This window comes from Stomoxys calcitrans, chromosome 2 (assembly GCF_963082655.1).
Source record: "Stomoxys calcitrans chromosome 2, idStoCalc2.1, whole genome shotgun sequence".
NCBI classification, from domain to species: Eukaryota; Metazoa; Arthropoda; class Insecta; order Diptera; family Muscidae; genus Stomoxys; species Stomoxys calcitrans.
In genome coordinates, this window is record NC_081553.1 from 222,029,625 (window position 1) to 222,055,230 (window position 25,606).

The following is a 25,606-nucleotide window of genomic DNA, read 5'->3' on the forward strand; positions in this document are numbered from 1 at the left end:
TTCAGCTCAATATCTCAATTTTTGAAGGCTGTAGATTGATTACAACAGACGGGCGGACAGACACACGGACATCGTTAAATAGTCTTAGAATTTTACGACGATCCGAAATATATGTACTTTGTAGGGTCGGAAATTGCTATTTCGATGTGTTGCAAACGGAATGACTAAATGAATATACCCCCTTTCCTACGGTGGTCGGTATAAAAATAGGAAAAAAATATAGTAAAATAAAATAAACCAAAATAATAAAATAAAACAAGTAAAAGCGTGCTAAGTTCGGCCGGGCCGAATTTTACATACCCTCCACCATGGATCGCATTTGAAAAAGTTCATTAAATAACTTTTTCAAATAAAATAAAATAAAAACACCAGTCATAGAAAAACACCACCTCCAAAATTTCAGGCAAATCGAGTAATCGGGAAATCGGTTTATATGGCGACTATATGAGGATATGTTCTGATTAAAACCATGCATGAAAAAGTTGTTTGAAATCAAAATAAAACACTTCATGCAAAATTTCGGCCAAATCGGATAAGAATTGCGCCCTCTAGTGACTTAAGAAGTCAAGACCCAAGATCGGTTTATATAGCAGCTATTTCAGGTTATCAACTGATTTCAACCATACTTTGCACAATTGTTGGAAGTCAAAACAAAACACCTCCTGCAAAATTTCAGTCAAATCCGATAAGAATTACCTCCTCTAGAGTCTCAAGAAGTCTAATCTGGAGATCGGTTTATATGGCGGCTATATCAGGTTATGGACTGATTTAGACTATACTTGGCACAGTTATTGGGAGTCATACCAGAACACTTCGTGGAAAATTTCAACCAAATCGGTTAAGATTCGCACCCTTTAGAAGCTGTAGAAGTCAAGACCCAAGGTCGTTTTTTTATGGCAGCTATATCAGGTTATGAACCGATTTAGACCATACCTTACACAGTTTTCGGGTGTGATACCAACACACCACGTGCATTGCTTCACAAATCTTGAGAGAATCGGTTAACAAATGGCCACATTATGGCAATATTGCTCAAAATCGGAAAAACATATATTTGAAAGCTATATCCAAATCTGAACCGATTTTAACTAAACTTAGACATTGTGGTAGTTTTCTAGGAAAGCGTTGTACAAAATTTTAGAAAGATTGGTCAATATATATATAAGGGAGCTATATCCAAATCGGAGACCATCGTAGCACAGAGGTTAGCATGTCCGCTTATGACGCTGAACGCCCAGGTTCGAATCCAGGCGAGACCATCAGAAAAAATTTTCAGCAGTGGTTTTCCTCTCCTAATGGTGGCGAAATTTGTGAGGTACTATGCCATGTAAAACTTCTCTCCAAAGAGGTGTCGCACTGCGGCTCGCCGTTTGGACTCGGCTATAAAAAGGAGGCCCCTTATCATTGAGCTTAAACTTGAATCGGACTGCACTCATTGATAAGTGAGAAGTTTCCCCCTGTTCCTTAGTGGAATGTTCATGGGCCGATTTCTATGAAATTCACCGGTAATATTAAGAGTCATAGGAAATTTATTCCTTTACAAATTTTGAGAGAATCCGTTAACAAATAACCACATTATTGCAATATTACTCCAAATCGGACCAACATATATATGGGAGCTATATCCAAATCCGCACCGACTCTTTCCAATTTCAAGAGGCTTTGTCTCTTGGCTAAAAAAAAATGCCGATGCAAAATTTGAAAACGATCGGATGAAAACTGCGACCTGTACTTTGTTCCCAAATTAACATGGACAGACAGACAGACAGACGGACATAGCTAAATCGAACCAAAAAGTGATTCTGAGTCGATTGGTTGACTTATGAATGGGCCTAACACTAGTCCTTCTGTGTTTTACAAACAAATGCCCTAAGTTATAATACCCTATACCACAGTAGTGGTGTAGGGCACAAATATAACTAAAGTGTCCACTTCCAATTTTCCCAAAGTTGAAAACAAAATCCTGTATATATTGGTATGGGTTACAAATAATGCATGCACTTACTTTAGAGTAATTATTTTTCTCTTCGCTCGACTTTGGCCGTTGCATGTGAATGCTCCTATGAGTGTTGCTCACACTCACACCATCTCATAATGTGTGTTTTTTTTTGAGCTGGCAGCAGGTCACGTCATGGGGCCGGCAGTTTTAATTTGTTTGCACAACCTGAACTATGTGGGGTACTTACATGCCCATAAACAAATTTCTACAAATTCATAAGAGGTTGGTTGTGTGTAGTAGTAGAGGGGGCATTTTTGCCTCAGGCGAGACTTATTAGAAACAGGTAAAAGGACTGTAAATACATAAGGAGAATATTCTATAGGAAATTACTATAAAACATATTTTTATACCCACCACCATAGGATGGGAGTATACTAACCTAGTCATTCGGTTTGTAACACCTCGAAATAATGATCTAAGACCCCGTAAAGTATATATATTCTTGATCGTCATGACATTCTAAGTCGATCTATCCATGTCCGCCCGTCTGTCCGTCTGTTTGTCTGTCCGTCCGTCCGTCTATTCGTCCGTCCGTCTGTCCGCCCGTCCGTCTGTCTGTCGAAAGCACGCTAACATTCGAAGGAGTAAAGCTAGGCGCTTGAAATTTTGCATAAATACTTCCTATTAGTGTAGGTCGGTTAGGATTGTAAATGGGCCAAATCGGTCCATGTTTTGATATAGCTGCCATATAAACCGATCTTGGGTCTTGACTTCTGGAGCCTCTAGGGGGCGCAATTCTTATTCGATTTGGCTGAAATGTTGCAAGACGTGTTTCGTTATGTCTTCCAACAACTGTGCTAAGTATGGTTGAAATCGGTGCAAAACCTGATATAGCTGTCATATAATCTGATCTGGGGTCTTGACTTCTTGAGCCACTAGAGGGCGTAATTCCTATCCGATTAGGCTGAAATTTAGCATGACGTATTTTGTTACTACTTCCAACAACTGTGCTGAGTATGATTGAAATCGGTATATAACCTGATAGAGCTGCCCTATAAACTGATCTGAGGTCTTGACTTCTTCAGCCTGTAGAGGGTGCAATTATTTTCAGATTTGGCTGAAATTTTGTACAACGGCTTCTCCTATGACCTTTAACATACATTTCAAATATGGTCTGAATCGGTTTATAGCCTGATACACCTCCCCTATAAACCAATCTCCCTATTTTACTTGTTGAGCCCCTAAAGGGCGCATATTCTTCTATGGTCTCTAACATTTGTTTCAATTATGGTCCGAATGGGACCATAACTTGATTTAGCTCCAAAAGCATAGCAATTCTTTTCTTTTATCCTTTGTTTGTCTAAAAAGAGATACTGGGAAAAGAACTCGACAAATGTGATCCATGGTGGAAGGTATATAAGATTCGGCCCGGCCGAACTTAGCACGATTTTTAATTTAATGAAACTTTTGTTTGTCATATGGGAAGATTTTTAACCCGAAAGGAAGAGAGATAGACCCATTGATAAGTAAAACCTTCAACTCAGAAACACTTTCTGACTCGATTTAGCTATATCCGTTTGTCTGTCTATCCGTCCGTCTGTCTGTCTGTCTGTCCGTCTGTCTGCCTGTCCGTCTGTCTGTCTGTCCGTCTGTCTGTCTGTCTGTCTGTCTGTCTGTCTGTCTGTCCGTCTGTCTGTCCGTCAGTCTGTCCGTCTGTCTGTCTGTCTGTCTGTCTGTCTGTCTGTCCGTCTGTCTGTCCGTCTGTCTGTCCGTCTGTCTGTCCGTCTGTCTGTCCGTCTGTCTGTCCGTCTGTCTGTCCGTCTATCTGTCCGTCTGTCTGTCCGTCTATCTGTCCGTCTGTCTGTCCGTCTGTCTGTCCGTCTGTCTGTCCGTCTGTCTGTCTGTCTGTCTGTCCGTCTGTCTGTCCGTCTGTCTGTCCATCTGTCCGTCTGTCTGTCCGTCTGTCTATTCGTCTGTCTGTCCGTCTGTATATCCGTCTGTCTGTCCGTCTGTCTGTCCGTCTGTCTGTCTGACTGTCCGTCTGTCCGTCCGTCTGTCTGTCCGTCTGTCTGTCCGTCTGTCTTTCTGTCTGTCCGTCTGTCTGTCTGTCTGTCTGTCCGTCTGTCTGTCTGTCTATCTGTCCGTCTATCCGCCTGTCCGTCAGTCCGTCTATCTGTCCGTCTATCTGTCCATCTGTCTGTCTGTCCGTCTGTCTGTCCGTCTGTCAGTTTTCACCCGATCGTCTTTAAGTTTGGTAAATACATATTTTTTGGCCTAGAGACGAAGCCTATTGAAATTGGAAAAAATCGATTCAGATTTAGATATATATCCCATATATATGTTCATCCGATTTGCAGTAATATTGCAATAAAATGGTCATTTGAAAACCGATTCTCTCGAAATTTTACAGCAAAGATTTTCTCTTGACTCTCGACATTATTGGGGAATTTCATGGAAATCGGTTCAGATTTAGATATAGCTCTCATATATATATACAAAGCCCGATTATCACTTCTAGAGCCACTGCAAGCGCATTTTATGGCCAATCTTGCCAAAACTTTGTACAACGCTTTCCTCGACAACTATCGCAATATCTGAGAAGTTTTTTCGAAATCGGTTCAAATTTAGATATAGCTCCCACATATATATCCGTCCGATTTTGAGAAATATTGCAATAAAATGGTCATTTGTTAACCGATTCTCTCGAAATTTTACAGCAAGGATTTTCTCTTAACTCTCGACATTATTGGGGAATTTCATGGAAATCGGTTCAGATTTAGATATAGCTCCCATTTATATATACATAGCCCGATTATCACTTCTAGAGCCACTGCAAGCGCATTTTATGGCCAATCTTGCCAAAACGTTGTACAGCGTTTTCCTCGACAACGACCACAATATCAGAGAAGTTTGATCGTAATCGGTTCAGATTTTGATATAGCTCTCATATATATGTTCGTCCGATTTTGAGAAATATTGCAATAATGTGCTCATTTATTAACCGATTCTCTCGAAATTTGGCAGGAGGGATTTTCTTCTAACTTTCAATATTACTGGTGAATTTCATAGAAATCGGTTCAGATTTAGATATAGCTGCCATATATGCATATCGCCCGATTTTCACTTCTAGAGTCAACTACCACAATATCTGAGACAACTACCACAATATCTGAGAAGTTTTCTCAAAATCGGTTCAGATTTTGATATAGCTCCCAAATATATGTTCGTCCGATTTTGAGAAATATTGCAATAAAGTGCTCATTTTTTAACCGATTCTCTCGAAATTTGGTAGGAGGGATTTTCTCTTGACTCTCAATATTACTGGTGAATTTCATAGAAATCGGTTCAGATATAGATATAGCTGTCATATATCAATATCGCCCGATTTTCACTCCAAGGACCACTGCAAGCCCATTTTTTGACCAATCTTTCCAAAATTTTGCACATGGCTAAGGGCCACTTGGTCCTTTTGCAAATATTCAGAGCTATTATTCCATTGAGAATATCAAAAGGAGATTCAGCATCCCCTCACTAATGCTTACTTCGCTGCAAGAAGTGCAGCCTTGCTCATAACTGGGCTAAATTTTGACTTGAAGCCAGAGCTAGAACTACTGCAGTTTTTACATTTTTAACAAAAATAAATAAGAACAGCATTTAATTTCCATTTCCCTCATATCTCTTGACTTGACTGCAAAACCATTACACCCGTTGTCGAACATTTTATTGACAATATATATATTTTTTTAGTTTTTTCTTCCCCTTTGTTTTAACTTTCGAACAAACTTCTGTTTAATTTTTTAATTCTCAACACTTTTCGTTCAAGCAAAAAAAAAAAAATCCAATCTCTTCACCATTACAAGAAGTTTGGGAAATTCGTAGAATTTTCATATATTCTTATCTTACTTTAATTAAATATGCGTTCCTGTCTCAAATTTATGTTAATTAGTTTTAAAACGAAGCTCTCTGTAGCAACAGCAACAATAAGCCAAAAAGTTGGTTCCCAGAAAAAAAATCAAACCCAATAACGCGTGCACGCCAGAGGCAATGGCAAGCGACATAGCCAACACTCGCTTTTATCCAAGCAGGAAAAAAAATCTTCCCATGAAACAAAAAAAAAAATGAAGAAAATTATAATCAAAAACTTTGCTACTTATCCTGCATCGACAAATCAAACGCGTAACAAGGCTTCAGGATGTGAGTGGGAAAAAAGTTTCCCTCTTAGCATGAAAATTAAGCACCTCCCGCCCACAATCACCGTCTTAGTCATTCACGGTGTCAGATTGAGGAAGAATGACACTGACAACCCTGAAATGTGCAGCTTATTATCGCTGCGATGGTGGGTCGATTGGTTGGTTGGTGGGTAGGTAGAAACTCGAGCAACTTCTAGATGAAATGAAGGCAAAACAATGCGGAAGTGCATGAAGTTGCATAAACTTCAGCTAAAAGAGAAGGCGAGAAAGAGAGAGTGAGAAAGAAAGGAAACTTAACGACAAATTTCCAATTAAAAATGTTTTCCGCTTTGAAACCTTATCTACATGGCACCAATGGAAGAATAACACCTCCAAGTAGGCAGTATATGGTCGCAGGAACAGCTTGCCTGACTGGTAATATGAAAAACAGCTTGCCTGACTGGTAATATGAAAAATTTTTAAACAAAAGACTATCGGTGAGAGGAAAAGTGACATAAGTCACAACAAGTGAAATCGTGCTAAGTTCAGCCGGGCCAAATCTTGAGAACCCACCACCATGGATATTGTAAAATAGATAGATATGCGGCTAAAGGCCGCAGAAGGCTAATCAGGAGTTGGGTTTATATAACAACTATTGGGTGGCCCAAAAAGTAATTGCGGATTTTTAAAAGAAAGTAAATGCATTTTTAATAAATCTTAGAATGAACTTTAATCAAATATACTTTTTTTACACTTTTTTTCTAAAGCAAGCTAAAAGTAACAGCTGATAACTGACAGAAGAAAGAATGCAATTACAGAGTCACAAGCTGTGAAAAAATTTGTCAACGCCGACTATATTTATTTAATTTAATTTAATTTCATTTAATTTATTTTAATTTAATTTAATTTAATTTAATTTAATTTAATTTAATTTAATTTAATTTAATTTAATTTAATTTAATTTAATTTAATTTAATTTAATTTAATTTAATTTAATTTAATTTAATTTAATTTAATTTAATTTAATTTAATTTAATTTAATTTAATTTAATTTAATTTAATTTAATTTAATTTAATTTAATTTAATTTAATTTAATTTAATTTAATTTAATTTAATTTAATTTAATTTAATTTAATTTAATTTAATTTAATTTAATTTAATTTAATTTAATTTAATATAATATAATTTAATTTAATTTAATTTAATTTAATTTAATTTAATTTAATTTAATTTAATTTAATTTAATTTAATTTAATTTAATTTAATTTAATTTAATTTAATTTAATTTAATTTAATTTAATTTAATTTAATTTAATTTAATTTAATTTAATTTAATTTAATTTAATTTAATTTAATTTAATTTAATTTAATTTAATTTAATTTAATTTAATTTAATTTAATTTAATTTAATTTAATTTAATTTAATTTAATTTAATTTAATTTAATTTAATTTAATTTAATTTAATTTAATTTAATTTAATTTAATTTAATTTAATTTAATTTAATTTAATTTAATTTAATTTAATTTAATTTAATTTAATTTAATTTAATTTAATTTAATTTAATTTAATTTAATTTAATTTAATTTAATTTAATTTAATTTAATTTAATTTAATTTAATTTAATTTAATTTAATTTAATTTAATTTAATTTAATTTAATTTAATTTAATTTAATTTAATTTAATTTAATTTAATTTAATTTAATTTAATTTAATTTAATTTAATTTAATTTAATTTAATTTAATTTAATTTAATTTAATTTAATTTAATTTAATTTAATTTAATTTAATTTAATTTAATTTAATTTAATTTAATTTAATTTAATTTAATTTAATTTAATTTAATTTAATTTAATTTAATTTAATTTAATTTAATTTAATTTAATTTAATTTAATTTAATTTAATTTAATTTAATTTAATTTAATTTAATTTAATTTAATTTAATTTAATTTAATTTAATTTAATTTAATTTAATTTAATTTAATTTAATTTAATTTAATTTAATTTAATTTAATTTAATTTAATTTAATTTAATTTAATTTAATTTAATTTAATTTAATTTAATTTAATTTAATTTAATTTAATTTAATTTAATTTAATTTAATTTAATTTAATTTAATTTAATTTAATTTAATTTAATTTAATTTAATTTAATTTAATTTAATTTAATTTAATTTAATTTAATTTAATTTAATTTAATTTAATTTAATTTAATTTAATTTAATTTAATTTAATTTAATTTAATTTAATTTAATTTAATTTAATTTAATTTAATTTAATTTAATTTAATTTAATTTAATTTAATTTAATTTAATTTTATTTTATTTTATTTTATTTTATTTTATTTTATTTTATTTTATTTTATTTTATTTTATTTTATTTTATTTTATTTTATTTTATTTTATTTTATTTTATTTTATTTTATTTTATTTTATTTTATTTTATTTTATTTTATTTTATTTTATTTTATTTTATTTTATTTTATTTTATTTTATTTTATTTTATTTTATTTTATTTTATTTTATTTTATTTTATTTTATTTTATTTTATTTTATTTTATTTTATTTTATTTTATTTTATTTTATTTTATTTTATTTTATTTTATTTTATTTTATTTTATTTTATTTTATTTTATTTTATTTTATTTTATTTTATTTTATTTTATTTTATTTTATTTTATTTTATTGTATTTTATGTTATTTTATTTTATTTTATGTTATTTTATTTTATATTATTTTATTTTATTTTATTTTATTTTATTTTATTTTATTTTATTTTATTTTATTTTATTTTATTTTATTTTATATTATATTATTTTATTTTATTTTATTTTATTTTATTTTATTTTATTTTATTTTATTTTATTTTATTTTATTTTATTTTATTTTATTTTATTTTATGTTATCTTATTTTATATTATTTTATTGTATTGTGTATGGTGTTTTTCATTTGTCTTACTGTTGCCCTCAAAGTATTTTGCAACAATGTGTGTAGGTGAGCCTTTCTCAACTTCTAAACATGAGGAAAATACTTTGACTTGTAGATTGCGTGCCAAATGCGTGTGATGATGCACGTGTCATTGCCACTGCACGCCATGGAAATAACTAAAGTTGGTGTAGCTTTTTATACGTACAAAAAAAAACACAATTTCTGGAGTACTAATGAGCCCCCGTGACAAAAATATATCAGAGAAACAACATAGGACACATGATGATAAGTACATATAAGTTTTTTTTAGATAATGTCAATATTATTCTAGACAATACTGGTGAATTTCATTGCAATCGGTTCAGATTTAGACTTTTGCCCTTCCTTACTGGTTTTATACAAAAAAGGTCGCTACTATCACCTCATGGATAATATAGCTCTCTTTTGTTCTTCCGACCTTAGTATCTTTAAAAATAGATAAATCGTGGTGAAAATCAATAGGCAAGGTTATATATAAGGACCATACCATATTTAGTTATAGCTGCTAAAGAGAACATGCTTTTGTAACCATTTAACATATTTAACTCTCACATTGACTTTACAGTTATGTTCATAGCAATTTATGAAAAGTGTTGCATACCTTTAGGCGTAAGCGATTTTTTTAATACGTTTAGGGGATATTCAAAAGTTATTTCAAAATTAGAAAATCTTGGGGGTTTGGGGTTTTAAGTATTTCAATATTATATTCCCTTTTTTTCCCCCCAATGTATGCATGAAACTGAAACATGCCAACATTGGTGCGTGTACAAAATAATTGGTAATTTTAAGCTACATAATGGCTTAATACCCTAAAACAAAAATGAAATGCTTCTTCTTTAGTTTGGTGACTCTACCACCCACCAACTCACCATGACATTAATGCATGCTGGTAATTTTTATATTTGTAACAAATAACTACAACAACTATGTATGTGCTAGTGTTTCTTCTCTGCTTCATGAAGAAACATGTGCTTGACTTACACTAAAATTTGTCACACTTCAAAAAAAACTTGTTCTACTTCTTTCGTTTTTCTTTTTTTTTTGGTTTTTGGGCTTTGCGCAAGAAACTACTACTTGACACGTCTTTCAGCTGCTCCCAAGTACTCCCACCTTGTAGTGACTGTGTTGAAATAAATTTTTTCCCTTGCTCCCGATGCTCTCTCCCCTCTTCTGGCCCATAATGGCAAAAGTAATTCAAATGTCGTCATGTCACTTGTCACTGCTGCAACATGTTGCAGTTGCCACAGCACACTTTCCTTCATGCTGCCTTTCATGAACATAAAAATTCATACTTTGCAATTAACAAATGTCATTAGTTTCAATGCAATTATCACCTCGCTGAACTGAAAATACGAAAATTATTTTTAATGTGACACTGTGAAATTACGAGCAAGTTGGCACTTTGACGTAGAGTAGTGAAATCTAACTGGAGGCGTAAAGAGGAGGCGCATTGCAAATGGCTTACAAATTGAAATTGCCATATATTTCTTGGAAATTGATTATAACTGATGCCTTTGAATGTTGAATAATTAAGGCTGTTGCTAATGAATGCTACTTTATGAAAGTTATACAGTTAAAATATGAAAAGTATGTCAAGGATTATATTTTACAGATGTATTGGTAAACTGTTGTTGGGGTTATGGGTTATAATTAGCCAGAAGTATTATAATGTTTGCCAGTTGCCATACAAATTAAACAAGAATCCTGGAATTTTGAATTGATCATGGAAAATGTGTAGCCTTCCACCTAATACAGCGGAAAATATTTAATAAAAATAAAAAAAAAATAAAATTATAAAATAAAAAAAATTTATAAAAATAAAAAAAGTGGATTAAAAATATTAAAAAAACTTAAAAAAACATAGTTTAAAAAAATATATTAAAAAATAACAGAAATTAATAGTTTAGAAACATATGTTTGCCAGTTAAAATAAAATTTAAACAAATTTGTTTGAGCTAGGTTTCACAATTCCACACTAAAAACAAACAAATCCTGAAAAAAAAAACAAATAAGTTAAAAAAAAAATTGAAGGACGGACGGAAGGACGGACGGAAGGACGGACGGAAGGACGGACGGAAGGACGGACGGAAGGACGGACGGACGGAAGGACGGACGGAAGGACGGACGGAAGGACGGACGGAAGGACGGACGGAAGGACGGACGGAAGGACGGACGGAAGGACGGACGGAAGGACGGACGGAAGGACGGACGGAAGGACGGACGGAAGGACGGACGGAAGGACGGACGGAAGGACGGACGGAAGGACGGACGGAAGGACGGACGGAAGGACGGACGGAAGGACGGACGGAAGGACGGACGGAAGGACGGACGGAAGGACGGACGGAAGGACGGACGGAAGGACGGACGGAAGGACGGACGGAAGGACGGACGGAAGGACGGACGGAAGGACGGACGGAAGGACGGACGGAAGGACGGACGGAAGGACGGACGGAAGGACGGACGGAAGGACGGACGGAAGGACGGACGGAAGGACGGACGGAAGGACGGACGGAAGGACGGACGGAAGGACGGACGGAAGGACGGACGGAAGGACGGACGGAAGGACGGACGGAAGGACGGACGGAAGGACGGACGGAAGGACGGACGGAAGGACGGACGGAAGGACGGACGGAAGGACGGACGGAAGGACGGACGGAAGGACGGACGGAAGGACGGACGGAAGGACGGACGGAAGGACGGACGGAAGGACGGACGGAAGGACGGACGGAAGGACGGACGGAAGGACGGACGGAAGGACGGACGGAAGGACGGACGGAAGGACGGACGGAAGGACGGACGGAAGGACGGACGGAAGGACGGACGGAAGGACGGACGGAAGGACGGACGGAAGGACGGACGGAAGGACGGACGGAAGGACGGACGGAAGGACGGACGGAAGGACGGACGGAAGGACGGACGGAAGGACGGACGGAAGGACGGAAGGACGGACGGAAGGACGGACGGAAGGACGGACGGAAGGACGGACGGAAGGACGGACGGAAGGACGGACGGAAGGACGGACGGAAGGACGGACGGAAGGACGGACGGAAGGACGGAAGGACGGACGGAAGGACGGACGGAAGGACGGACGGAAGGACGGACGGAAGGACGGACGGAAGGACGGACGGAAGGACGGACGGAAGGACGGACGGAAGGACGGACGGAAGGACGGACGGAAGGACGGACGGAAGGACGGACGGAAGGACGGACGGAAGGACGGACGGAAGGACGGACGGAAGGACGGACGGAAGGACGGACGGAAGGACGGACGGAAGGACGGACGGAAGGACGGACGGAAGGACGGACGGAAGGACGGACGGAAGGACGGACGGAAGGACGTACGGAAGGACGGACGGAAGGACGGACGGAAGGACGGACGGAAGGACGGACGGAAGGACGGACGGAAGGACGGACGGAAGGAAGGACGGACGGAAGGACGGACGGAAGGACGGACGGAAGGACGGACGGAAGTACGGACGGAAGGATGGACAAAGCTGGATCGACTTAGAATATCAAGAAGATCACTATTTCGAATTGTAACAAATGCCATTTGTTTATTATACCCTTATCCCATGGTGTTGGGTATAAAACTGCGATTAGAGTCTTGTTCCACACAACCCAACTTTTTGATGTCAACCTTAAATTAAAAAGCATCCATTTAAAATCTCATTTAATCAGCTTTCCCTGATAATTCTTGCTCTTTGTGGCCCTTTAAATTAATGCCATTATACCATTTCTACCTCCCGCCTTTATGACTTTCTTCTGCCTGACCTCTGTCAATCACACGTCAATCTGTGTTTCTTTAACACGCATTTATAATGCATTTTTCATGCCGCCCCATGGGACTTTTCTTTGGCGCTTGCATTCTCAGTACTTTTTTTCCAGTCTTCTTTTTTAAATCCCTTTCTATGCTACATACACGCTCACGCAATAAAACGTACACACACACACACCCACACATAGCCGTATCACAGATCACACAGACCTTTAAATGAATGAGCTGTGATGACAATTTTAAAATGTTGATGTTGCACTAAGCGGACACACACACGCACACTTACACTCAGAGGCAACCAGCAGTAGCTACCGTACAGCACTCTGTTGCATCATTTTTTTTTTTTTTTTTTAATGCAGTTTTATTACGACTGAGTTTGCACTCATCTAGTAATTTAATGTTAACAATACATATTCAATACTAGAATAGTTAACCTAGTATATAACATTTTAATGAGAAGTAGTTCAATAACTATACTCTAATTGTGTACAATCAAGGGAGTTTATGTGGCTAAATCTAAGGGTAAAGTTCTTTGAAGTCGCCTTGTGCTGGAATAGTTGCTGACAATATTGTTCAAGTCACTGTTTATATGACTTTGTAGCTTGAGGACATGTTTTTGTGCGTTGATATGAATTTCTTCAGCGATGGTTTTTACTCCCAAGTCCCGATGCAGGTCATTGTTGCGTATGAACCAAGGGGCGTTTACCATAGTACGTAGTATTTTATTTTGGGTCTTCTGTATAATATCCACCTCCTTCTTTGCAGCACAGCCCCACAGCTGTATGCCGTAACACCATATAGGTTTAATTGTTTGATTGTAAATCAGCAGTTTATTTTTAAGTGATATTCTACTATCCACTAATATCCAGTATACTTGACTGAATTTCATTTTAACTTCTTTGTTCTTTATCTTCACATGTTCTTTCCATTTTAGTTTTGTATCTAGGGTCATGCCAAGATATTTTGCCTTATTCACGAAAGGTACCACAGTGCCATTTAGATAAAGTGGAGTTTGAAGTATCTGTTTATTTGTAAACACAATGTGCGTTGATTTACTTTCGTTTAAATGCATTCTCCATTTTTTCATCCAGCTTAAAATACTGGAAAGAATAACTTGGAGCTTGTTTGTGGCTTCTTTTTCAGTGTCCGCAGTGGTGAGGACCGCCGTATCATCAGCAAAGGTTGCAATGGTTGCATCAGGAGATGTTGGAATATCTCTCGTATATAAGAGGTATAGTATTGGGCCTAAGACACTCCCTTGTGGGACACCAGCTCGAATTGGCCTCAGATTTGAGTATTGGGTTTCAATTTTTACTCGAAAGTGGCGATGGGTTAAGTAGGAAGCCAGAATTTGATAATACTCATGTGGTAGATCATTATGTAGTTTGCACAAAAGCCCTTCATGCCAGACCTTATCAAATGCTTGCCCAACATCCAAAAATACTGTTGAACAAACGCGCTTATCTTCAATAGCTTTTTCTGCTACATCTACGATGCGGTGAACCTGTTGAATGGTTGAATGTGCAGTTCGAAATCCAAATTGATGGCTTGGGATGAGACGTCTATTTGTTATTAGTGGTACAAGTCTCTTTAAGAGCAGTTTTTCGAATATTTTCGACATAACAGGTAGCAGAGATATAGGCCGATATGAGGTTATTTGATGGTCTGGTTTGCCAGGTTTCGGGATTATAATAATTTCGGCTACTTTCCATTCTAGTGGAACATACTGCAGTCGGAAACATGCGTTTATAATAAATAATAGATTTTTTAGAGCTGTAGCTGGAAGCTTTTTAAATATCTGTCCTGTTATTAAATCGTAACCAGGCGCTTTTTTAGCACTTATATCTTTTGCTATTACATTCTCCAACTCCCTTAGTGTGGCTGGTTTGATTGTGAGATGGTCCGATTTTTGGGTTTTGCTGGTACCTTCGTTATTAGATCTGTCTTCCAGTGGTTTAAATATATTATAGAAATGATCTGCAAATAATTCAGCTTTTTCATCAGCTTTACGAATCCATGTTCCATCGACGTTTTTGATTGGAGGCATTTTTGGTGAAGCTTGGTTGAATTGCTTCGTTGCTTTCCACAAACTGTAGTTGGTTGCTTTGGTTGAAGACAAGTTTTCTAGGTGCGACGACATAGTTTTATTTTTAGATTCACTTGTTAATTTCTTAAGATCATTAACAAGACGGTTTAAGGCGGCTTTATTTTCTGCCGTCCTTTCTCTTTGCCACTTCTTTCGTGCTTTTCTTTTCTTTGATAATAAAATTCTTATTTCTTTCGGAAACGTAGGCGTATGATATATTTTATTCAAATTTTGGGTAGGAGTACTTTCCCATGCAGAAATTTGAATGGCTTCAATAAATTTCGCTAGCTCTTCATCAATTTGGGCTTCTGTCTTGAGACTGGTATTTAAATGTATTTTCTCCGATAAAGTATATTTGAAAAAGTGCCAGTTTGTTTTTTTGTTTATAAGAAAATTTGGAGGATCCATTTCAATGGCGCTGTCACTTACAGTCAGTATTACAGCAGAATGATCAGATGATGATAACGCTTCTGAGTTTTCAATAAACACATAATTTTTAGGTATATTTTTTATGATGAAAAAATCAATCAAGTCAGGTATAAGATTTCCGTTCGAAGGCCAATACGTTGGTTTGTTTCCCGAATATATCTCGCATTTAAGAGATCTACATGCTTTGTATAGTTCACATCCCTTTGGAGAAGTGAGTCTTGAACCCCAGACTTTATTTTTGGCATTAAAATCGCCACCCATCACGAAATGGTTGTTACATTTTTTCAATGTTTCTATATACTGTTCACTTTTAATATTGTGCCTTGGAGGAGAATATAGTGCGCAAATTTTGAAATAGTTGTTGTGTTTAAGTTGAACCGATACGCACGCTATTTGAAACATGACGTCCTCAATCTTTTGCTCCTCTTGATGTTTGATATTTTCTTTTATTATGACCGAAGCTCCTCCCCTGGGTTTTAACGAAGGATGAAAGGCGTTATAGATCTTATAACCTTTGATAGTTGCAAACGAGTTTTTAATTAAATGGCTCTCTGATATGAGTAGTATATCAATTTTTTCATCATATAGAAAACATTCAATTTCATTTAATCGGCGCAATAAACCATTGCAATTCCATGTAGCGATTCGTAGCATAGCCATTATTGTGGATTAGAATTAATTGAATTAACGACTATAGCGTTTAATTTATCAATCAATTTTTCACTCAGCTTAGCTTGGAAATCTAAGCGTTGATTAATTTTTTCCATGTTTTTCAATATTACACCCAGTATTGTTGGGGTTTCTTCATAAGAAGCATTCAAATTTTTGGCGTCTAATACACCAGAGTAGCTCTTTGTTTGAGAGATTTGGCGACTTGTAGCTTGCACTGACTGCTGCAATGTTTGTTGGTTGGATGTTTGAATTTGTAATTGTATCGGATTTTGGAGTACTTGCTGGTTTGCTCCGTTATTTGAGACGAGAGGTTCCACATTATGTTTATTTGTATGGATATCTTTGACGGATCGAGATTTATTTCTGAGTTTTTGAAGCTCTTTTGCAACTTCACAACCTCTATAACTGGCAGGATGATTACCTTTGCAGTTAATGCATTTAGGAACTATAGATTTTGGCATTTCGCAATTTTCTGTGTCATGTTTTCCTGCACATTTTACACATCTTGCTTCCCTCTGGCAATAGCTTTTGGTGTGATTGAAGCCTTGACAGCGTTTACACTGGGGTATTAGTTTTGTTTGAGGTCTTACTGCTTCAATTTTAACTTTTATTTTAAGGATATTTGTTATTTTAAAGATTTCATCTATATTGTCGTCTTTATGGAAAGTTACTCGGAAAATAGGAAGATTTCTGTATCGATAGGAACTGCTATTTTCTACTCGTTCTTTCTTTAAAAGGTTGACGGCATCTAAAGGTTTAAAGCCCTTTTCTTGAAGATCTTGCATTATATCTTCCTTTGTACAAGTGTGGTGGAGACCACGTATAATGACCTTATTTGGCCTTTCGTTTTTATTTTCGTATGTGAACCATTCAGTTTTCATTGTGTTCAATGTTTGTGACAAGTTTCTGTAATCAGTAGGTGAATTCGTGTTAATCTTCCATACATTATTGTTCAAAGCTGTGATTGTGAAATCATGTACTTGAGCAGATTTAATTAATTTCTTAATCTCTTCAAAACTTGTAATGCCAACAATATTTATAGGGGGCGGTTTATCTGCCCTACCATCTTTTGTTTCGGATCTCTCGATATTATTTTCTTTTTCTATTTGTGTTTGCTGTGATTCGCTGGTGTTATCTTTTTTAGTTTTGGATTTGTTCCTCTTACTTCTTTGAACAATCCAGTTTGTCTCTCTTTCCAATTCTTCTTCATCAGTTACATACTGATGAACTAAACCACGTTCGACTATAGATTCGTCTTGGGCTTGGTTTTGTGGTCTATCAGTATATTGGACAGTATTTACCATATCATTAGCGTCCATGAATTGACTATCTTTTTTATTTAAAAGTTGTTCTTTTAGAACTATATTCTCTTGCTTTATATTTTGCAATTCAGCAAGTATGCAATCAATAGTGTGCTGCATTTCATGTATTTGCTGCTTTAGCATGATATTCTCATTTTGAATTATTTGGATTCGGTTTCCTCTAAAAGGAGTCCCCCCGCCTGGAGGCGGGTTATTTAAATCCATTTAAATTTTCAAATATAAAGACCGTTAATAACAGGGTGACAAGATGATGTAAATAACAAGTAGTAATGAACACCACCACAATTACTGTACCCAATAAATCTGGCAACACCGTTCCACATCACAACGTGTGACGAGATCAGCTGCTGTTTGTTTTGTTTTCTGATCACAAAGGACAGATATAGTTTATTTCGAGTTGTTTTTAAGATAAATTTGTGTAAATTTGTCTATTATAACACTTTATTTTTAAAGTTTTTGGCAAAAATATCGCCTTTTAAGCTCGCCGGGCACAATCCGGACGTTCACAGAATGCCGAATGCACACCACCACGAACGGGCGAATATTTTGGAAATAGTTCCTGAGGCTTTGGTAAGTCCTTTTTATGCATAAACTTGTACACACACGGAGCGGTTTGATATCACGTCCACTTAGTACAATGCACAGTGGTATACTGCATCATGACATTTTTTTTTCCATGCAACAACAACAAATCACATTGTTGTAGCCCATGTCACAGAGGCCAGCTGTTTCCCGGCGAATCACCAACGTCCGTGTTCGTCGAATACAAAATGAAAATTAATGCAAAGTGTTGCTGTGCCACTAACGTGTTTTTTGCCGAGTTCTTTGGGATTTTTTCTTTAAAGGATTTGAATATAGCCTGCGGAATTTCTTTGCATTTTTTTTTTGGCCTTTGCAGATTTTATGTTTTCTTGTGCTACTTTTTTCGCGTTTTTTGTTTTTGGGAGACAGATGGCTGTGCAGCAAAAAGTGGGTGGGTAGAGGTTTTTGTTAGATGGTGTAATACGGCATGGAGTCGACATTTTGTAAAGCAACACATTTTTGGCATTGCTTTTGACAAGTTAACTTAAACGACCAAAACGAAAAAAAAAAGAACACAAGGACTAAGGCCAAAAACTACACTTTGGCAAAGAATGACAGTTTGCCCCAACAGACACAACGAAGTAGATGGATTTAGAGCTTTTTGCCTTAGGAGGATGATGTGGCAATTTCTAGTAGGCAAGTTAAATAAAAAAAACGAAATATTTTTAAAGAAAACTTTGTCCAAATTTGAATTTCTAGAAAATTTCTTTTCATAATAATTTGTTCAATGATTAATTTAAATAAAAAATTATTTTATTTTATAACAAAAGTTTCGTTTTAGTATCCTTTCACTTTTCCTAAAGAAAGAGTAGTTTTAGTACCCTTTACCTAAGAAAAGGGTAGCTTTAGTACCCTTTCCCTAAGGATAGGATAATTTTAGTACCCTTTTCCTGTGGAAAGGATAGTTTTAGTACTCTTTTCCTGAGGAGAGCATAGTTTTACTACCCTTTTCCTGAGGAAGGGATAATTTTAGTACCCTATTCCTGAGGAAAGGATAGTTTTAGTAGCCTTTCCCTGAGGAAAGGCTAGTTTTAGTACCCTTTTCCTGAGAAAAGTGTAGGTTAGGACCCTTTCCCTGAGGAAAAGCTACTTTTAGTATCCTTTCCCTGAGGAAAGTCTACTTTTAGTACCATTTTTCTGAGGAAAGTGTAGTTTTAGTACCCTTTCCCTGTGGAAAGCCTAGTTTTAGTTGCCATTTCCGTGGAAAGGGTTTGATTTAAGTACCCTTTCCCTGAGGAAGGGATAATTTTGGTACCCTTTTCCTGAGCAAGATGTAGTTTTAGTTCCCCTTTCCTGAGGAAATGATAGCTTTAGTACCCTTTTCCTGAGGAAAGTCTACTTTTAGTACCCTTTTCCTAAGAAAAGTGTAGTTTAAGTACCTTTTCCCTGAAGAAAGGTTAGTTGTAGTACCATTTCCCTGAAGAAGGCCTAGTTTTAGTACTCTTTCCCTGAGGAAAGGCTAGTTTTAGTACCTTTTGCCTGAAGGGAGGCTAGTTTTAGTACCTTTTTCCTGAAGGGAGGCTAGTTTTGGTATCTTTTGCCTGAAGGGAGGCTAGTTTTAATACCGTTTCCCTAAGGAAAGACTAGTTTAAGTACCCTTTAGCTGAGGAAATGGTGAAATGAAAGAGTTGTTTTAATACATTTTCCTTGAAGAAAGGGTAGTTATAGTGTCCTTTCTTTGAGAAAAGGGTAGTTTTATTGCCCTTTCATTGAAAGAGGGTAGTTTTGGTACCCTTTCGTTGAGGAAAGCGCAGTTTTAGTACCCTTTCCCTAAGAAAAGGGTAATTTTAGTACCCTATCCCTGATGAAAAGACAGTTTTAGTACCCTATCCCTGAGGAAAGGACGGTTTTAGTATCATTTACCTGAAATAAGGGTAGTCTTAATACCCTTTCCCTGAGGAAAGGGTAGTTTTAGCACCCCTTCCTTGAGGAAAAAGCTGTTTTAGCACCCTTTTCCTGAGGAAATAATAGTTTTAGTACCCTTTCCATGAGGAAAGGCTAGTTTTAGTACCCTATCCCTGAGGAAAGGGTAGTTTTAGTACCCTTTCCCTGAGGAAATGGTAGCTTTAGCACCCTTTCCCTGAGGAAAGGGTAGTTTTAGTATCCTTTCCGTGAGGAAAAAGCAGTTTTAGTACCTTTTCCCTGAGGAAAGGGCAGTTTTTGTACCCTTTCCATGAGGAAAGGCTAGTTTTAGTACCCTATCCCTGAGGAAAGGGTAGATTTAGTACCCCTTTCCTGAGGAAAGGGTAGTTTTAGTACCCTTTCCCTGAGGAAATGGTAGCTTTAGTACTCTTTCCCAGAGGAAAGGGTAGTTTCAGTATCCTTTCCTTGAGAAAAATCAGTTTTAGTACCTTTTCCCTGAGAAAAGGGCAGTTTAGGTATCCTTTTCCTGAAGAAAGAATAGTTTTAGTACCCTTTCCACGAGGAAAGGCTAGTTTTAGTACCCTATCCCTGAGTAAAGGACGGTTTTAGTACCTATCCCTGAGGAAAGGACGGTTTATGTATCCTTTACCTGAGATAAGGGTAGTTTTAATACCCTTTCCCTGAGGGAATGGTAGCTTTAGTACCCTTTCCCTGAGAAAAGGCTAGTTTTAGCACCCCTTCCTTGAGGAAAAAGCTGTTTTAGTACCCTTTTCCTGAGGAAATAATAGTTTTAGTACCCTTTCTCTGAGAAAAGGCTAGTTTTAGTACCCTATTCCTGAGGAAAGGGTAGTTTTAGTACCCTTTCCCTGAGGAAAGGGTAGTTTTTGTACCCTTTTCCTTAACGCAAGTGTAGATTTAATACCCTTTCCTTGAGGAAAGGGTAGTTTTAGTATCCCTTTTCCTAAGGGAAGAGTCGTTTTAGCACCTTTTACCTCAGAAAAGGGTAGTTTTAGTACCCTTTTCCTATGACAAGGTTAGTTTTAGTACACTTTCTCAAAGGAAGGAGTAGTTTTAGCACCCTTTACCAAAGGAACGGATAGTTTTAGTAGTCTTTCCCAAAGGAAAGGGTACCCCTTCCCCAGGGAAAGGGTAGTTTTAGTACCCTCTCCTTAACGCAAGGGTAGATTTAGTACCTTGTCGCTAAGGAAAGGCTAGTTTTAGTACCCTTTACCTGAGGAAATGATATTTTTATTACCCTTTCCCTAATGGAAGGGTAGTTTTAGTACCCTTTCCCTAACGCTAGGGTAGTTTTAGTACCCTTTCCCTAACGAAAGGGTGGCTTTAGTACCCTTTCCCTAGGAAAAGGGTTGTATTTGTACCCTTTCCTTAAGGAAGGGGGCTACCATTTCCCTAAGGAAAGAGTAGTTTTAGTACCCTTTCACTGGGTGGGGTGTATCCCAACAATACCACCCCAAATTTTTCGTGTTTTGGGATTGTCAAGTTAGTTGAATTTAAATTTCTCTTCAAGATACAGCGTTTTTGAAGAATGCGGAAGAGTTGTTCGCCTCCCATTCGCATATCAACAAGTTAAGTCCAACTGATTTCTTCGAGGGCTTAAATCTTCATTGCGCTAAAAATTTGCGTTTTTGTCATAACCAATGTTTCCATATCTACCTCATAAGCAAAGCCTCTACTCTACGCTGAGTAACAAAACGGCAACATTTCATGCTACGAAGTATATCACACTCGTCCGCTTTAACAAAGTCGTATCAAAATGTGTCAGTTGTTATTATTCCTCAAACAGTGAAGAAACAGCCCAAAAAGCAGCCACCTCCCAACATCTGTTGACCCATGCAAATGTCCTACGTTTTTTTTGTTTTGTCTGATTTCATTCAGTAAATATGTCTTCCAAAGTTCGACATACACAGAAAGCACAAATGCTGCTACTACTGCAACATCAGCAGCAAGGATAAGAGGATTCTCACGAATAACTTGCTTAAAATGTAAATGAATTTTATTTTGTTTGTATTCCAACAACGTAAGAAATGTTCCATAGACTGCATAACGGTTCTTTCGTTGTTGTTTTTTTCGTTTTTTTCGTTTTTGCATTGTGGCATTTTATTGCATTTTACCTTGAGTTGCTGGCGCTTCTTTGTGATGAATTTTAATGTTTGTTTTCATGTTCACTTACTTGCCTGAAGGGATTGTTGTTGTTATTGGTTGGGATGGTGGTGGTGTTGCCACCTGCAATTGTTGTTAAAGCAACTTAACACTCAGCCTTGACTTTTTGCTGACTCTTTCTGTCAACCTAGAAAATCTCTTTCACTCTCTCCCTCTCTCAATGGTTTCTCTCTTCTTAGCATTAAATTGTTGTTGTTAGTGCCTTTTTTTCACCGTGATCCAGCCACTTGCTTTGCCTTTAGCCCTCTTTCTCTACTTAATTTCATTGTGTTCACCACTTTGACATCTCACTCAATTTCAGTACAGCAAATAAATGGAATTTCATCAATGCCCCAAAGAGTGGAACAACACTTTTTAAGTTAAATAAAGGAATTGTAGTTTTTTTCACCAATAATATGAAATGAAATACATGAACAACGGAAGCACTTTACTTAACTCTCAAGTGAGTGTTGTTGACCACTTTTAAAAGAAACTGAAAGAAAGAAAAAAAAGTAAAACCATTCTTTATTCGTTATTAACGATTTTAAATGTTTTCGTTTACTTTCAGGATAACGGTGTCAACGGGAGACAATCGTTTTTAAACCCAAATAAGAAGGTAAGCAACTGAGATGTTTAAAATAGTTAATACTGGAAAAAGAAAAATTAAAAATATTATAAACAAGTGAAACCATGCTAAGTTCGGTCGGGCCGAATCTTGGGATCCCACCACCATGGCCACCATTCTGCTAAAAATTTATGCAAAATTTAAAATTTAGTTGAAGGGCATTATTTTATTCGGCATAACAAACTTCTGTGAAACAAGCAAGAATTAAAGCTTCTAGGAACCCAACAAGGATGATAGAGAGACCGGTCTACACAGGAGCTATATCAGGTTATAGATTGATTTGGACCGTATTTGGACAGTTGTTGGAAGTCGTAATAGAACACCGTATGCAATATCGGGAGATCGGTTTATATGGGAGCTATATCAGGTTATAGACTGATTTGGACCGTACTTGCCACAGTTATTGAAAGTCATAACAGAACACTTTGTGCAAAATTTTAGCTACATTGCGGGTTTCAAGGGTTCAAGAAGTGAAATCTAGAGATCGGTTTATATGGGAGCTATATCAGGTAATAGACCGATTTGGATCGTACTTTACACACTTGTTAGAAGTTATAACAAAACACTACGTGCAAAATTTCAGCCAAATCGGGCAAATTCCAGGGGCTCAGGAAGTCAAATCGGGAGATCGGTTTATAAGGGAGCTATATCAGGTTATTAACCGATTTGGACCATACTTAGTACAGTGGCTGGAAGTCATAACAAAACATTATGTGCAAAATTTTAGCCAAATTGGATGAAAAATGCGTCTTCCAGGGGCTCAAGAAGTCAAATCTGGAGATCGGTTTATATGGGAGCTATATCAGGTTTTGGACCGATTTGAACCGTACTTAACACAGTTGTTGGAAGTCATAACGGAACACCGCATGCAATATTTCAGCTAAATCGGACAAAAATTGTGGCTTCCAGTGGCTCAAGACCCCAAATCGGGAGATCGGTTTATATGGGAGCTATGTCAGGTTATTAGCCGATTTTGACAGTACTAGGCACAGTTATTGGAGGTCATTAGAGAAGACAGCCAGATCGGCCAAAAATTGTGGCTTCTAGGGGCTCAAGAAGTCAAATCAGGAGATCGGTTTATATGGGAGCTATATCAGGTTGTAAGCAGATTTGTTTCATAACCAAGTGTTTGAGGGATGCCTTCCCCTATAACAGGTTATAAGCCGATTTGTTTCATAGCCAAGTGTTTGAGGGATGCCTCCCCCTAAACCACACATTTAAACCCACTATAGCATTATGTACTCCAATGTGATTTTTGGGAGTGCAGTATGAATCTGAGTTTGGCTACTCCAAACCACCATTAAATCCAAGAAAATGAAGTAGAACGAATATCCAAACTTTAATGGGCGGACCTTCCCCTAACCCTATTTTCAAAAACACCAGATCTCGGAGATGGGTGGGGCGATTTAAGTGAAATTTAGTTTGTTTTTAATAATTTAAATACAGAAATTTGCATCCTTTTTTGAGGTGGGAAATTTAGGGGGCCACCCCACCTTCAAAACCAGCCAAATGGAATATAAACCAATAATGACAATATGGGACTCAAATGAAAGGTATTTGAGACCAGAGCACGAATCTGATATATGGGAATTCGCCTCACCCTCAATAAACACCCCCATTCCTGACATATTGGGTTGCCCAAAAAGTAATTGCGGATTTTTTACACTTTTTTTCTAAAGTAAGCTAAAAGTAACAGCTGATAACTGACAGAAGAAAGAATGCAATTACAGAGTCACAAGCAGTGAAGAAATTTGTCAACGCCGACTATATGAAAAATCCGCAATTACTTTTTGGGCAACCCAATATTTACCGACCATAGCCATATATGGCACCAATGAAAAGTATTTGGGAGAAGAGCACCCATATAATATCCACATTGGCGCGGAATATCTGAAAGAGCGCACCCTCAAACAGGAATTATTTCCTTATGTGACCGCATAGGATTCAGGTAAAGTGAAAGAAGGCACAGCGGAGCGGGCCCTGTCCAGCTAGCAATAAAAAAATTTTAGTCTCCCTTTTATCCCCATCCTTGAAAAACTGGAAAAACGAATTTGGAAAATTAAAAATTTTTTTGGAAAATTGAGAATATTTTTTCCATATTTTAAAAACTTTTTTTCATTTTTTCCGATTTAATTTCAATAAAAATTTTCATTAAAAATTAAACAAAAAAGAATTTAGTCTCTCTTAAATCCCCCTCCATTAAAGGTATTATTTAAAATGCGATTTATTATGGAATCTGTTGAACACCCAAAAAACCGAGATAAAAAAAAACACCCACCAATATGGAACTTATCAAAGAAATGACTATGGCCACATGTTGCCATTTAAAAATGGCAGGCAATTAACATCAGCTCAAGCTGATGCCAACGACTACCAACAAAACCAACCATGGCATAACTATCTCAGGGCATAGTGGTGCATATTTGGAAGATTTATTTACATGGATAAAAGCAAAGAACTGCTATGCTATTGGAGCTATATCAAGTTATGTTCCGAATCGGACTAAATTGAATGTTGGGGACCAAATTAGAAGTCATTGTGTAAAATTTCAGCCAATTTGAAAAAGAATTCCGCCCTTTAGGGGCTCAAGAAGTCAAAAAGGGATATCAGTTTATATGGGAGCTGTATCAGGCTATAGACCGTTCAGCCCATATTCTACAGGCGTGTTAAAGGCCATGGGAGAAGCCGCTGTATTAAATTTTAGCCAAATCGGATGATAATTGCGCCCTCTATAGGCTCAATAAGCGAAAATCGCAGATCGGTTTATAAGGCAGCTATATCAAGTTATGAACCGATTTAAACCATACTTGGCACAGTTGTTGGAAGTCATAACAAAACACGACATACAAAATTTCAGCCAAATCGAATAAGAATTACGCCCTTTAGAGGCACAAGAAGTCAAGTCCCCAGATCGGTTTGTATGGCAGCTATATCAGGTTATGGTTTGATTTGATCCATACTAAACACAGTCGTTGGAAGTCATAAAGAAACACGTCGTGCAAAATTTCAGTCAAA

At 36.1% G+C, this 25,606-nt stretch overlaps 1 protein-coding gene across 2 annotated transcripts in view; it reads left to right on the forward strand.

Annotated features, from left to right (window-relative positions):
• Window positions 1–25,606, forward strand: part of LOC106093032 (phospholipase A2 inhibitor) — a 253,965-nt gene that overhangs the window by 170,354 nt on the left and 58,005 nt on the right. For both annotated transcript variants that reach the window (XM_059362049.1, XM_059362050.1), the window contains one exon: window positions 22,535–22,582. The gene's annotated coding sequence lies outside the window, so the exon portion shown is untranslated. The remainder of the gene's footprint in view (window positions 1–22,534; window positions 22,583–25,606) is intronic.